Genomic DNA, 13,530 nt, shown 5'->3' with positions numbered 1-13,530 from the left:
AGTCACTGCACTAGCGGCCGGCCGTATTGGCCAAGCGGTTCTAGGCGCTTCAGTCTGGAACCTCGCAACCTCTACGGTCGCAGGTTCGATTCCTGCCTGGGGCATGGATGTGTTACGGTGCAACTAGCTTCCTAGTGTGATGGAAGCGAACCTCAAGGAAGGATAAGAGACGTACTTTTTTCCGATCATTACATGTTATTTTTGTTCATAATCCTGTTTCTGATTTCCAAACCATGCATTTTGGTTATGTATCTCTGGTTTGAGAGTGTGAAACGAGTGTGATTTATCGTGGGCTAAGACGGTTTTATTGTCCGATGGGACACTATTGCCAACGTAGTGTGATTAGGCACTAGGCAAAGAGGTTGACAGGTGGAGACCAATGGTTTTGTAAGAGAATTTAGGCAAGAGTTCGTATCCCATAGCAACGGTTTTGCCTTAGCTCTCTTCCCCACTCTGCTTTACGGAGAAGGCGTGCACTGGTCTGTCACGTTGTCAGACATTCTTGGTCAAGCTCTTGGTAAGTCAGGTACAAACCCCGACATGTGGATACAGGTATTGTAATGGTCTTGGTATACTTTAATTTGGTTCTATACTGGGCTTCATGCTTAGAATTACAAAAAAATTTACGTTAATAGTTCTGAGTACATTTTCGCATTTGCGCGAGTGTTTCCGATCTATACGTGAGTAGCGGGTACTTTGTCTCTAGATCGTCTTCTACTATGTGGGGAGGTAATACAAAGGAACGATGCTTAGTTAGATATTTTATGAAGCTGTTTCATGAACAATTCTTTGGATACGTCAAAAGGGGTCTATTTGTGCTTAATGTGGTATTGGAATTCAAAATTACACGACTCTTAGTGGACTTTCTGATTGGGTCTTTGTTTCAATCAAGTTTTCTTAGGATACTATGGTAAGATCGACGTCTTTTCCTTCCGTAGTCTTTCGTATATGTTTGCACCTTCAGCGCCTGTCTAGAATGTGGGCGATGTTTCATTAAGGTATGGTTTTTGTGGGTAAATACTCGAGTTTCGTAATTAGAGTGTTCGTTATTATTCTGCCACTACATTGTGTTGAAGTGGCTATCCGTTTTTACCATTGAACTGAGATTGATTTTTTTCGTTAAATTAATATCTATTCGTGTACACAGATTTGGTCTTTTTTCATGATTTTTCAGTTTAATGTCTTTTCGTGATTTTCTCAAGTGGTTGTTTTCTGTGGAATCACGCGCTCTTCTAGTCACGCTGTACCATTTAGCATTAGATGGATCTCTTTCTGTTACATAGAACGACTACCTATGCATGCAGCTAAATTTTGTCTGTTTTTTCCAGATTTTCGATTTTATCTTTTTCAGCATTTCTTGGGTAATTTTTTCTGTCTGTCCACATGCCATCAGATTAGGCACGGTGCGCTGTGGCTTTCTGTGAGCGATTGTTCTCTTTCTTTGATGCAGGACGTGTAACTACACGTGTAATGGGATTTTATTATTACTTTTTTATTTTATCAATTTAACGAACTTTAGCGGTTTCCATTAATTGTGATGACTCGTTTTTTCTACCCAGTCATCATTAGTTTCAATACATACAGTAAAACTGTCGTGTGACTAGGACCTCCCGTCGGGTAGACTGTTTGCCGGGTGCAAGTCTTTCGATTTGACGCCACTCCGGCGACTTGCGCGTCGATGGTGATGAAATGATGATGATTAGGACAACACAACACCCACTCCCTGAGTGGAGAAAATTTCCGACCCAGCCGGAAATCGAACCCAGGCCCTTAGGATTGACATTCTGTCGCGCTGACCACTAAGCCACCGGGGACGGACAATAGACATAGTGGTGTGTTGAGTTCTCTCTTGATAAATCTATTTTTGTTTAAATGATCGAGTGTTTCATTCCGTATAAAACCGTTTATTCATCAATCCATATGTTTCCTTCGGCACCCTCATATTTCGATGCAGTTTTCGCAGCCTCTACCTGAAATAAACGGAACTACATTCCCCGGAATTGTATGTTTCTGGTTAAACTTACTGTTATTGCATACTATTTTCTTGTGTAGGGTATTGATTGCCTTCTGTCGATTTTGGTTTCCGTTGGAATAGAAATTAATTTTTATTAGTGACGTCTTAAACAAACTCTAGGGCTTCTACTTTGCAAGCCATGTTCAATCCTAATTCATTCATACGCTATTAATATACTCGTGTAAAGTACTTGCGCTAAATTTAAATAAAAATGTTAAAAAAGCCTTACTTATGGCCAACGCCAGTGAATTTGTCCACAAAAAGGTCACAGGATATGTTACGGAGCTCAGAAATAAAGCTCAGTTAAAAAAGAATAAGCAAATGGCATTTTTAGCTAAGACATACAGCTCAGGAGAAATTAAATTCTGTAACCAGTGGCAAACAGCTAACTTCCAAGCTTGACTGATTCAAATTATTTTAAATAACTATGTGAGCAAAAAATGGTTCAAATGGCTCCAAGCACTATGGGATTTAACATCTGTGGTCACCAGGCCCCTAGACTTAGAACTACTTAAACCTAACTAACCTAAGGACATCACACACAGCCATGCCCGAGGCAGGATTCGAAAAAATGGTTCAAATGGCTCTGAGCACTATGGGACTCAACTGCTGTGGTCATTAGTCCCCTAGAACTTAGAACTACTTAAACCTAACTAACCTAAGGACATGACACACATCCATGCCCGAGGCAGGATTCGAACCTGCGACCGTAACAACAGCGCGGTTTCAGACTGAAGCACCTAGAACCGCTCGGCCACCGATCATTCCGCCTACTTCTGAACGATACGCTTACATTTGTCTATGCTGAGTATCAACTGCCAATCTCTGCTTCAGGCGCTGATCCTCCGTTGGAAGTTCCACGCTTCGCTACAGTTTTCTAGCGTTGAGACTCCTCTGTAAACAACAGCATCGTCCAAGAACAGCCTTGTGGAGCATCCGACGCTGTTCCAGAGACACGTAATCTGGTCGTTCAACATTTCCTTTTGCCAAAGCTGAAGCTACTTTTGGATGCGGAGATTTCTCTCCGGTAAGAGTGACACTAAGTGTTCTATTTGCAAGAAAGTTTTCAAGCCGTGCAGAAAACTGGTCTAATATTTCGTACAATCGTATGTTGTTCGTTAGGAGACATTGTAGAACTGTAGCGAACGATTTCCAACTGTCAAGTGGCTTTTGAGGCGTACTCTGCAGTTAAATTTGCTTGTTTCATGGAAAACACTTTTTAACAGCACATTCGTCTTAACATTTGTGATTCCCTAATACCTAATCTTCCCCCAACATAATCTGTTCCCAATTCTATAACTATAGGGGAACTGGTTTACGTTCAGTTCTTTGGTATCCAGTAATCAGTAGTATGGCTGAGAGGGCCGGCCTCTGGTGGCCGAGGGTTCTAGGCGCTTCAGTCTGGAGCTGCGCTACCGCTAAGGTCGCAGGTTCGAATCCTGCCTCGGGCATGGATGTGTATGATGTCCTTAGGTTAGTTACGTTTAAGTAATTCTAAGTTCTAGGGGACTGGTGACCTCAGATGTTAAGTCCCGTAGTGCTCAGAGCCATTTTTGGCTGACAAGACAGGAGGGGTGCTAGCGAGTGTAGCACTGAGCATCTGTCCGGCAAAGTAATTGGTGATGCTAGCAAAATAACACCACGTCATCGAAACGAAGCAAATGGAAAACCACAAATAATTGCTAAGGTAATAGTGTCAAGATATTAACCGTTTTTCCTACAAAAAACATGCAGCTCTATGCAGTAACTGTGACAAGAACGTTTAGTGATTTCGGTTTCCATGGAATCCCGTAATACCAGAGTGGAAGCATCATTCGGCGCATGTACTAGCCTAAGATTGTCCATTTTGACCGCAAGGTACATTATACGCTTTTAATTGGCTGCTGTGCACGAGTGCTGACCAGTGTTTACAAAGATAGACAGAGTCAAGCGGGTGTCCTTTTTGTATGCAAGGGTTTGTCACAATCTCGTTTTTTTGGATGCTTCTAAATGTATGAGCCTTCCGCTGATCGTGGTCTCGCGGTAGCGTTCTCGCTTCCCGAGCAAGGGGTCCCGGGTTCAATTCCCAGCGGGGTCTCGAGATGACTGGGTGTTGTTGTGTCCTCTTCATCATCATCATTCATCCCCATCACGGTCGGAGGAAGGCAATGGCAAACCACCTCCATTGGGACCTTGCCTAGCAAGGCGGTGGGGGTCTCCTGCATCGTTCCCCTACGGTCTGTAAAGAAGCTTGGGACTTCATTTCCATTTCAAATGTATGAGTCACAGACATCAGTTCACTTAGTTGTACAGTGAAGATTCCATGATTGATTCAGTGATTCGCTTGTGTCTGCAAAAATTGACAATAGAAATCAGAAATAACGACGATGAAGAACAGACGTTGGATATAAATTTGGAAACACTGCATCAACTGCATGCTCGAACGGAAATGCAGAAGTCAGCCGAGCCTGCAGTTTGTTCTGTTCCCACGACCTGCACCTGCCCAACGTCCTCAACACGCTTCAAGTATCAGTTGTGCTCACACCAGTGTTCTGTGTCGTTGTGAGTCCATAATTCCGCATCCACGTGAAGTCCATCGTGGCCAAATTATTGTCGCTCGTATGGCAAGTGCTTCCGTTACCTAGGTAACTGAATTATCTGCTGTCTGAGGAGACGCCGCAGTGTAGATTTATGCAGCGTACAGGTAAAGTAGGAAAACATCATCCGCTGAGCAAGAACGGAAATGTGTGGTCGTGACGGACGGTCACTGAACAAAATGATGACAAAAAATAAAATAATGGCAACTGCAGACGTCGCAGCGAAATTGAACGTCCAATTCGAGAACCATGTCAGCACCAAAACAACACGAAAGGAGCTCCATAGGCAGGGAATTTTAGGGCTAGCTGGAATTCCAGAACCACTCAGCAGTGATGCAAATGTCCGTAATACGACAGTGTGGCGCCAAAGCACAAAACCTAGACTATGCAGCAATGGAAGAATGCCATTTGGTCGGATGACTTTTGTTTCACATCCTTTCGTACACAGATCCGAGTTTACGTCCCAAAAGTGAAACCTGGCGGGGGTCCGGTGATAATTTAGGCAGCCAAGCTATGTCGTGGAATTCCGTGGGCCCTTAGTTACTCTCCAAGGTCGAATACCGCCAAAGATTATGTGGCCATTTTGGCAGATCAGGTCCGTCCCATGATACAGTGGTTCTTACCCAATGGAGGTGCTATGTTCCGAGATGACAGGGTCCCTATTCATTCAGCTCCCACCGTCCAGGACTGGTTTTGCGGGCTCGGGGATGGATTGTCGCATCTTCCCTAGCCACAACAGTCACAAGATGTCAATATTATTGAACCTCTGTGGTCTGCTTTGGAGAGAACAGTGCGTGATAGCTGTCCACCTACATCATCTGTTACGTGAGGTTGCCAATATTTCGCAAGGAGTATGGTATGAGATTCCCTTGAAAATCACACAGAACCTCCTGTATTTCTCTATTGCGAGACGATTAGAAGCTGTTTTGAATATCAACCGTCTCCTACACCGTATTGTGAATGGGAATGTGTTGTGTCTGTGGTGTTCCCATATTTTCGTCCATCCCATGTAAGTTTGTCATTCTGGCACTCTCATGGGAATTCCCTAAATGTTAATACCTGCTTCACTGTCGAAACTAAATTTTTACCTGTGCAGTAGCATTGTTTAGTTTTACTAATGCAGAAAATGTTGAGGCAAACACAACCTACATGGAGTCTTGCTGGAGAGAACGAAGTACGCTTTTAATGGGTTAATTTAAGGCACCAGGGTAATATCACTCTTATGTAATGTGTACTCTTAAACAATTTGAAAACTGAGGTATTCCATTAACAACTGGCATATGGGTCACCTTCATTTGTAGCAATACACACCCACACATTGCCACTTGTGTTGCCCACGAGACTCGTTACGTGATCTGGGAGCTTTTCTGACACCCTACCTCTCCTTTTTTATACGCCCTGATTGGAATCCAGTGACTATCACATGCTTCTAAAACTAATGAAAAGCATACTTTATTGCCGTTTTGAAGACAGGAAGTGTTGATATCTTCAGTCATGGTAAAACGGTACAGTAGTTTCCGCTCTATAAGCAGCAGGTTTCGCTGCTCGCTCGCACCGGGAAATAGAAACAGAGGCGGCTCCGCAGCCAATATTATTACACGACGCGGCCGGCCGTGGGTGCAACAGAACCCATGTGGACGGGTGGAATGAAATGTGTCAGGCTTCATAATACGTATTTATTTGTGTCGTGTATTATGCATTTCTTGTACGTGAGTGTGAATCTGCACATGAACTTTCCTACTCCTCCTCACACCTTTCCGTAAAGGGTGGCCAAATCTTTGTTGGGAAGTAGTTCTGTAGTATAGTTGTGCCAACCTTACTCCTGGTCAGGGGATCAGAGAGACAGCACATGCAGGTAAAAGTCAAAGACTTTCTAGTGTCACAAGATTTGGGGTGTCGAGGTTGGCCACGACCAAGTGGTTCAACCACCCCCTCCACCGGGGCCCAGGAAGACCTCAGTTTGCCCGCTATATTCTACGAGTGTTACAGAAGACGGCTAAGTGAGCAGACGTGCCCTTAGTGCGTCTGTCTCAATGATCACGCATGGAAGAGAAGTACTTGAATATTTGTACTAATTCTTTTATTTCCAGCCTCGGATTGTGTAAGGGAATGAATGATCTCGTTAATTTAGGAAATTTGAACCCCTGTGTGAATGTATCTGGTCCCCAGTTTGCCCGTTATCCTCCTCACATAGTGGATGTCCTATGTAAAATGTTGGTAGACTTTGCTGATATATATTCGGCCAGTACAATTCCGTCTTACCTGTAGAAATGTGCGTGCAGATTAGTATATAATATACCCGACCTATAAGTTGAAAATTTGCAATATCTGTAAACTGAAACAATTGCTGCTATCGGTGTAAAGTCGTGTGATAATGCTTAAAATAAATAGGAAATCAACTGTTATCAATCTTTAACATACCTAAAAAAATCACAAAGAAGTGAAGTTAAAGTAATTTATTTAAAATAAAAGCTATAGAATGCAGGGACCCACACATCGGCGTGTGAGCCCTCCAACCCCTTGACAAGTAACGTACAGAAAGGGCACGCTCTCTAGGTAGCGCCCTCAAGCTCGTCTCCCCAGTTATCCATTGCGCAATTTTGATTCAGGGCTTGACCGCATCAACTTCCATCTGGCGTCCCTAGGCAAGGAGGTTAGACGGTAAACTTTCAATGGTACTAAATAAAACACAGTCAACGAAAACAGAATATGTAGGCTGGTTGACTCAGTGGACAGAATCATTGTGTGCAGAGGATACGAAACGTAAAGAAGAGAAAGTTTTCCATCGTACGAAAAACAGTGCTTCGATAATAATGACGACCAGTTGCGTGTTAGTTATCTAAGTCCTATTTTCGTGGTCAGAAGTGTAAGAGGTTTCGCGACTACGACGCTTTCGCCTCCATCACGATATAACAGCAACTGTAGTAGGCGGCAAATTTCTATGGTAAGGGTGTAAAAAAAATCTAGTCCCAATTTGCTATTAATTTCTTAGCAGTTGCGGCACATGCCGGTACGTAGAAAAATAGAGAGGGGTACGATCACGCATGTGCAGTGCTCAGTATTGTTATTGTAGTTTATTTTTTACATAGCATCGCGATTTGCGATCAGAATGGTCATCGTAATGGAACTGCAGTACACATTTGACTGGAGACAAAGATGTGTCCTCTCATGGGTCGAAACATTTTTTTTTCTCTGTTGACCTATTTTACGTTGCTGTCTCATATATAGGAGATTAGTGGGGAAGTAATCGTTATCAAATAAAAATTAACATTTACATGCTCCGAACAAAACACAGACTCCAGCTTTGTCGAATATTTTATTGCTATTAAAAAAAACCTTGCGCGACCCTCCCCCTTGGCCACTGTGCGGCTGTGTGCATGTTTGCAGAACGACATTAATTAATTTGTGCGGCTGACCAACCCAAGGGCGGGGTGGAGCAAAAAAAAGGAGGGGTACAGTGGGGGGAGGGAGGGGGACGCAGAAGAGCAGAGTGGAACGAGACCTCCGGCCCGATATGTTGGGGTAAAAAGTCTAAAACATTCCGCTCGAACGTGAATTGCAACTGAGTTATTTCGATCTCTTCTCCTCTCTCTCTCTCTCTCTCTCTCTCTCTCTCTCTCTCTCTGTCTCTCTCTCCGTCACTCCCTCCCACTATCTTTCTCTCTTCTGGATGACCCCTCCACACCCACCCTCTCCAACCCCGCCCCCTAACCACACACTCTCTTTGTTTCAAAAGTTTTACAAAATGTAATTAAATACTGGAATGTTAGCACTGCGAATCCAGAGCAATTTATGAGTAATTTTATATTTTACAGCAGATAAAGGTAACTGTAGTAAAAGTATTTGTCGAAACGCAAAATTAAAATTTCTGCTTGCTGCTTTTCACGGCGATTAACCTATTTTAGCGGCTACTTTCCTGATAAGATTTATTAAAGTGATAGCTGATGGAGTTGTTTATGTGTGAATTACTGCAGGAACATCCAGATTTCTAGAATGATGGTACATAAAATTTTCAAACTACCCATTTATCCGTCCCTTTTGTCATTTTTAACGTTTTGTCAACCACGAGACTGCTACAGAATGAAAATACACATACATTATTCAATAATCATGAAAGAAATTGGCTGACGTCTTGCTGAATAAATTTCACTGGTTGTCCTGAGTAAAATAAGGAAGTCCGCAAAACCTAAAACACCACACTTGAGCATATATTTAATGCTGTGTGTTGTTTCCTCAAAGGTCCGTCTTCTGATCTAGCTGAACGTAATTGTATTTGTTTAAATATGCTGAGTCTTTCTAGATTATTGCTTAACTGAGATAACAGTATTAATGGTTTGAAGAGGAACACTTGACGAAGGACATAGTCTTTTAGAGCCACAGGAACAAACTTGTAAAATACTTTTCAATGTGTTCTCATCCCTTGTATCGTTGAGGTGAAAGGTGGTCAAACTGAAACTACTCTCTATCTTCGCGTCTGGTTCTCTGCGCAATGGCTTCGTTGCTAACACTGTCGTCCTCAAAACGCCCTCCTTGCAACAGTGCATTAGACGTTAGCAGGAGATCCATGTACCTGACATGACATAGTTATCCAAGCCATTGAGCAACATGAACATGCATGTAGCAACTGTTTAATGCAGTACATTGATGTTTGTGACTCCATGAGATAAAAAAATCTTGTAGACAGCAAAGCTGAAAGTCACTCACACTGTGTTCTCTGCTCGCGAAGGGTAACACCGGTTCACCGCATTATCGCACAGGGACGGACACAGGCTTCGGTTCACTAGGGTTACAGACTTTTACTGTCTGCCCTCTCCCGCAGCTTCCCCCATAAATACTGTATGTGGTCATTCAAACATCTAACGTGCCACAGATGCCTACGATTTTCATATTAATAGCAATAAAATTTGTATAAAATATTTTCATGTGGTGATAATGACTTATTTATATACAGGGCAGTCAGAAACAGTCTGAAAAGCTTGTAAGAATGATGCAGAGTAGGTCGTGCTGAGAAATAACTCTTAAGAAAAAAATTCAATCCGTTGTGCCGTTTGCAAGTTAATTAGCATTGGGGTTAGCTAGTCAGGCCGTTGCACGCGCAGATTGAAGCAGCCCACCAGATACAATTAGTTTCAGTTGTTCCGCAAATAATGGAGAAGTGTTACGAGTGGAAAAGGGAGTTGTATCTAGCCTTTATAGATCTATAAAAGGCATATGACCGGGTTCCTAGGAGGAAGTTATTGTCTGTTCTACGGTATTATGGAATAGGAGGCAAACTTTTGCAAGCAATTAAAGGTCTTTACATGGACATTCAGGCAGCAGTTCGAGTTGACGGTAAATTGAGTTCATGGTTCAGAGTAGTTTCAGGGGTAACACAAGGCTGCAACCTGTCTCCACTGTTGTTCATATTATTTATGGATCATATGTTGAAAACAATAGACTGGCTGGGTGAGATTAAGATATGTGAACACAAAATAAGCAGTCTTGGATATGCGGATGACTTAGTTGTGATGGCAGATTCGATTGAAAGTTGGCAAAGTAATATTTCAGAGCTAGATCAGAAATGTAAAGACTATGGTATGAAGATTAGCATCTCCAAAACGAAAGTAATGTCAGTGGCAAAAAGATATAAACGGACTGAGTGCCAAATAGGAGGAACAAAGTTAGAACAGGTGGACGGTTTCAAGTACTTAGGATGCATATTCTCACAGGATGGCAACATAGTGAAAGAACTGGAAGCGAGGTGTAGCAAAGCTAATGCAGTGAGCGCTCAGCTACGATCTACTCTCTACTGCAAGAAGGAAGTCAGTACCAAGACTAAGTTATCTGACACCATTCAACCTTTCGACCAACTTTGTTGTATGGGAGCAAAAGCTGGGTGGATTCAGGTTACCTTATCAATAAGGCTGAGGTTACGGACATGAAAGTAGCTAAGATGATTGCAGGTACTAGTAGATGGGAACAATGGCAGGAGGGTGTCCACAATGAGGTAATCAAAGAAAAACTGGAAATGAACTCTATAGATGTAGCAGTCAGGGCGAACAGGCTTAGATGGTGGGGTCACGTTACACTCATGGGAGAAGCAAGATTACCCAAGAGACTCATGGGTTCAGCAGTAGAGGGTAGGAGGAGTCGGGGTAGACCGAGGAGAAGGTACCTGGATTCGGTTAAGAATGATTTTGAAGTATAAGGCTTAACATCAGAAGAGGCACCAATCTCAGCAATGAATAGGGAACCATGGAGGAATTTTATAAGGGGGACTATGCTCCAGACTGAACGCTGAAAGGCATAATCAGTCTTAAATGATGATGATGATGATGTTCGCATAGCATAGATGATAGCACACCTTTTGCTTGGTTTCTATCCTTACTACTGTCCAACGTCCAGTTGTTATACTGCTCTCTTGTTAGATTTCAGAAAACCAAATGAAGAATTTATCTGGCGACACCGTTTTCGGTGAGCTGCTTGAATTTGCATGGGCAATTTTCTGATTGGCTAACATCGATGCTAATTAACTCGGAAACAGCGCAACGTATCGATCTTTTTCTCAACATTCATTTCTGAGGACAACCCACCCTGCACCACCCTTACAACCTCTTCAGACTGTTTCTGACCATCCTGCATGCACCTGTTACTTCGCTTTAGCATAACGCCCATGAAACTGCAGGTCAGAGTAATATTGCATTTGGAAAGTATGCGCCCAAAATTTTGAGAAAAACACGTGTCATTAAAGTAATTCGAAAACTAGAACTTAGTTTAAGAACTAGCACTGACATCATCTATTAGTTTGCTGGTGCCTTACGTTATTTAATACTGCCTGGCATCATCCAGTGCCGACTTACTACCAAGTTTTTTTAATCATTTCTTCCACTTGTTCGCCACATTATTCAGCAACTTGTTTAATGGTGTTTTCCAATAACGCTTTCAAACTGACAAATTATGAGTTAATTTTAGCGACCGTTTTGTTCTGTTCTTTGAACTTTTTATTGACCTACTAGATCCGTTTGTCGAACAACTTCTCGAATTTCTCGCAATGTTCGTCGAATTTTTTCTGGAGTTCCCAATTTAGCTACTTGATACTTTAATAACTCTATATTACTCACGCAAGTAGCGTTCCTAGTATATTGCTTTGGACTCCTTATTATGACGGTTCACTATTGGAATAGGAGTAGATCTCCAAAGACCTCTCCTTACTGACAGAAGTAGTGCAGTCTCTAATTCCTGAATCTGTAGTTCCTCGATCTCCACTAAGAAACATTTACGTGTCCTCCAAAACAGGACCTAATACGTATCCTAATGTTCGAGCCATTATCACGAGTCTGCTGCAATGATAGCAGTGCAGACACAAAGTGTATAGCATATTACTAAAACTGTTCCTTTATCACAGCCTGTGGTGGCAGGGGTAAAATACAGGGAGCGAAAGGCTATTTATAATTTGTACAGAAACCAGATGGCAGTAATAAGAGTCGAGGGGCATGAAAGGGAAGCAGTGGTTGGGAAAGGAGTGAGACAGGGTTGTAGCCTCTCCCCGATGTTATTCAATCTGTATATTGAGCAAGCAGTAAAGGAAACAAAAGAAAAATTTGGAGTAGGTATTAAAATTCATGGAGACGAAGTAAAAACTTTGAGGTTCGCCGATGACATTGTAATTCTGTCAGAGACGGCAAAGGACTTGGAAGAGAGTTGAACGGAATGGACAGTGTCTTGAAAGGAGGATATAAGATGAACATTAACAAAAGCAAAACGAGGATAATGGAATGTAGTCAAATTAAATCGGGTGATGCTGAGGGAATTAGATTAGGAAATGAGACACTTAAAGTAGTAAAGGAGTTTTGCTATTTAGGAAGTAAAATAACTGATGATGGTCGAAGTAGAGAGGATATAAAATGTAGACTGGCAATGGCAAGGAAAGCGTTTCTGAAGAAGAGAAATTTGTTAACATCGAATATAGATTTATGTATCAGGAAGTCGTTTCTGAAAGTATTTGTTTGGAGTGTAGCCATGTATGGAAGTGAAACATGGACGATAACTAGTTTGGACAAGAAGAGAATAGAAGCTTTCGAAATGTGGTGCTACAGAAGAATACTGAAGATAAGGTGGATAGATCACGTAACTAATGAGGAGGTATTGAATAGGATTGGGGAGAAGAGAAGTTTGTGGCACAACTTGACTAGAAGAAGGGATCGGTTGGTAGGACATGTTTTGAGGCATCAAGGGATCACAAATTTAGCATTGGAGGGCAGCGTGGAGGGTAAAAATCGTAGAGGGAGACCGAGAGATGAGTACACTAAGCAGATTCAGAAGGATGTAGGTTGCAGTAGGTACTGGGAGATGAAGCAGCTTGCACAGGATAGAGTAGCATGGAGAGCTGCATCAAACCAGTCTCAGGACTGAAGACAACAACAACAACAACATCACAGCCTGTATCTTACTTACAGCTTGACAGTAATATCATATTTTAGAAAATCATGAATAATATGATAGCTGCTTGATGACGTAACATGCTTTATAATGGAGCACGTGATTCACATCGCAGAACACATTATCCCGTTTTAATGGCACACAACGTTGTATGCAAAAAACAGTAAATACATGGTCTACACACAATGTACATTGCAAAAAACAAAAGTCGTGCTTAGTGCTAATTGTTTATTGTAGCACATAAATAGACCAACATAGATTCCAGGATGAATACATTAATCTATACAGTACACTGGCAATATGTGTAAAATGAATGACAGCTACCAGTTCCTTCACAAAAAACACATGCATTGCCTCAAAAACCTCACGTACTCTTACAAATAACTGAAAAAGGCTAGATTTTTTATAGTTTATGAGAGGAAAATACCCATGAAGTTATGTACATTTACATCTGCATGACTACTGAGGTACCTGGCAGAGGGTCCTTTGAACCACCTTAAGACTGTTTCTCTACCGCCCCAC

This window comes from Schistocerca gregaria, chromosome 4 (genome assembly GCF_023897955.1).
Source record: "Schistocerca gregaria isolate iqSchGreg1 chromosome 4, iqSchGreg1.2, whole genome shotgun sequence".
NCBI classification, from domain to species: Eukaryota; Metazoa; Arthropoda; class Insecta; order Orthoptera; family Acrididae; genus Schistocerca; species Schistocerca gregaria.
This window is presented reverse-complemented; position numbering follows the sequence as displayed.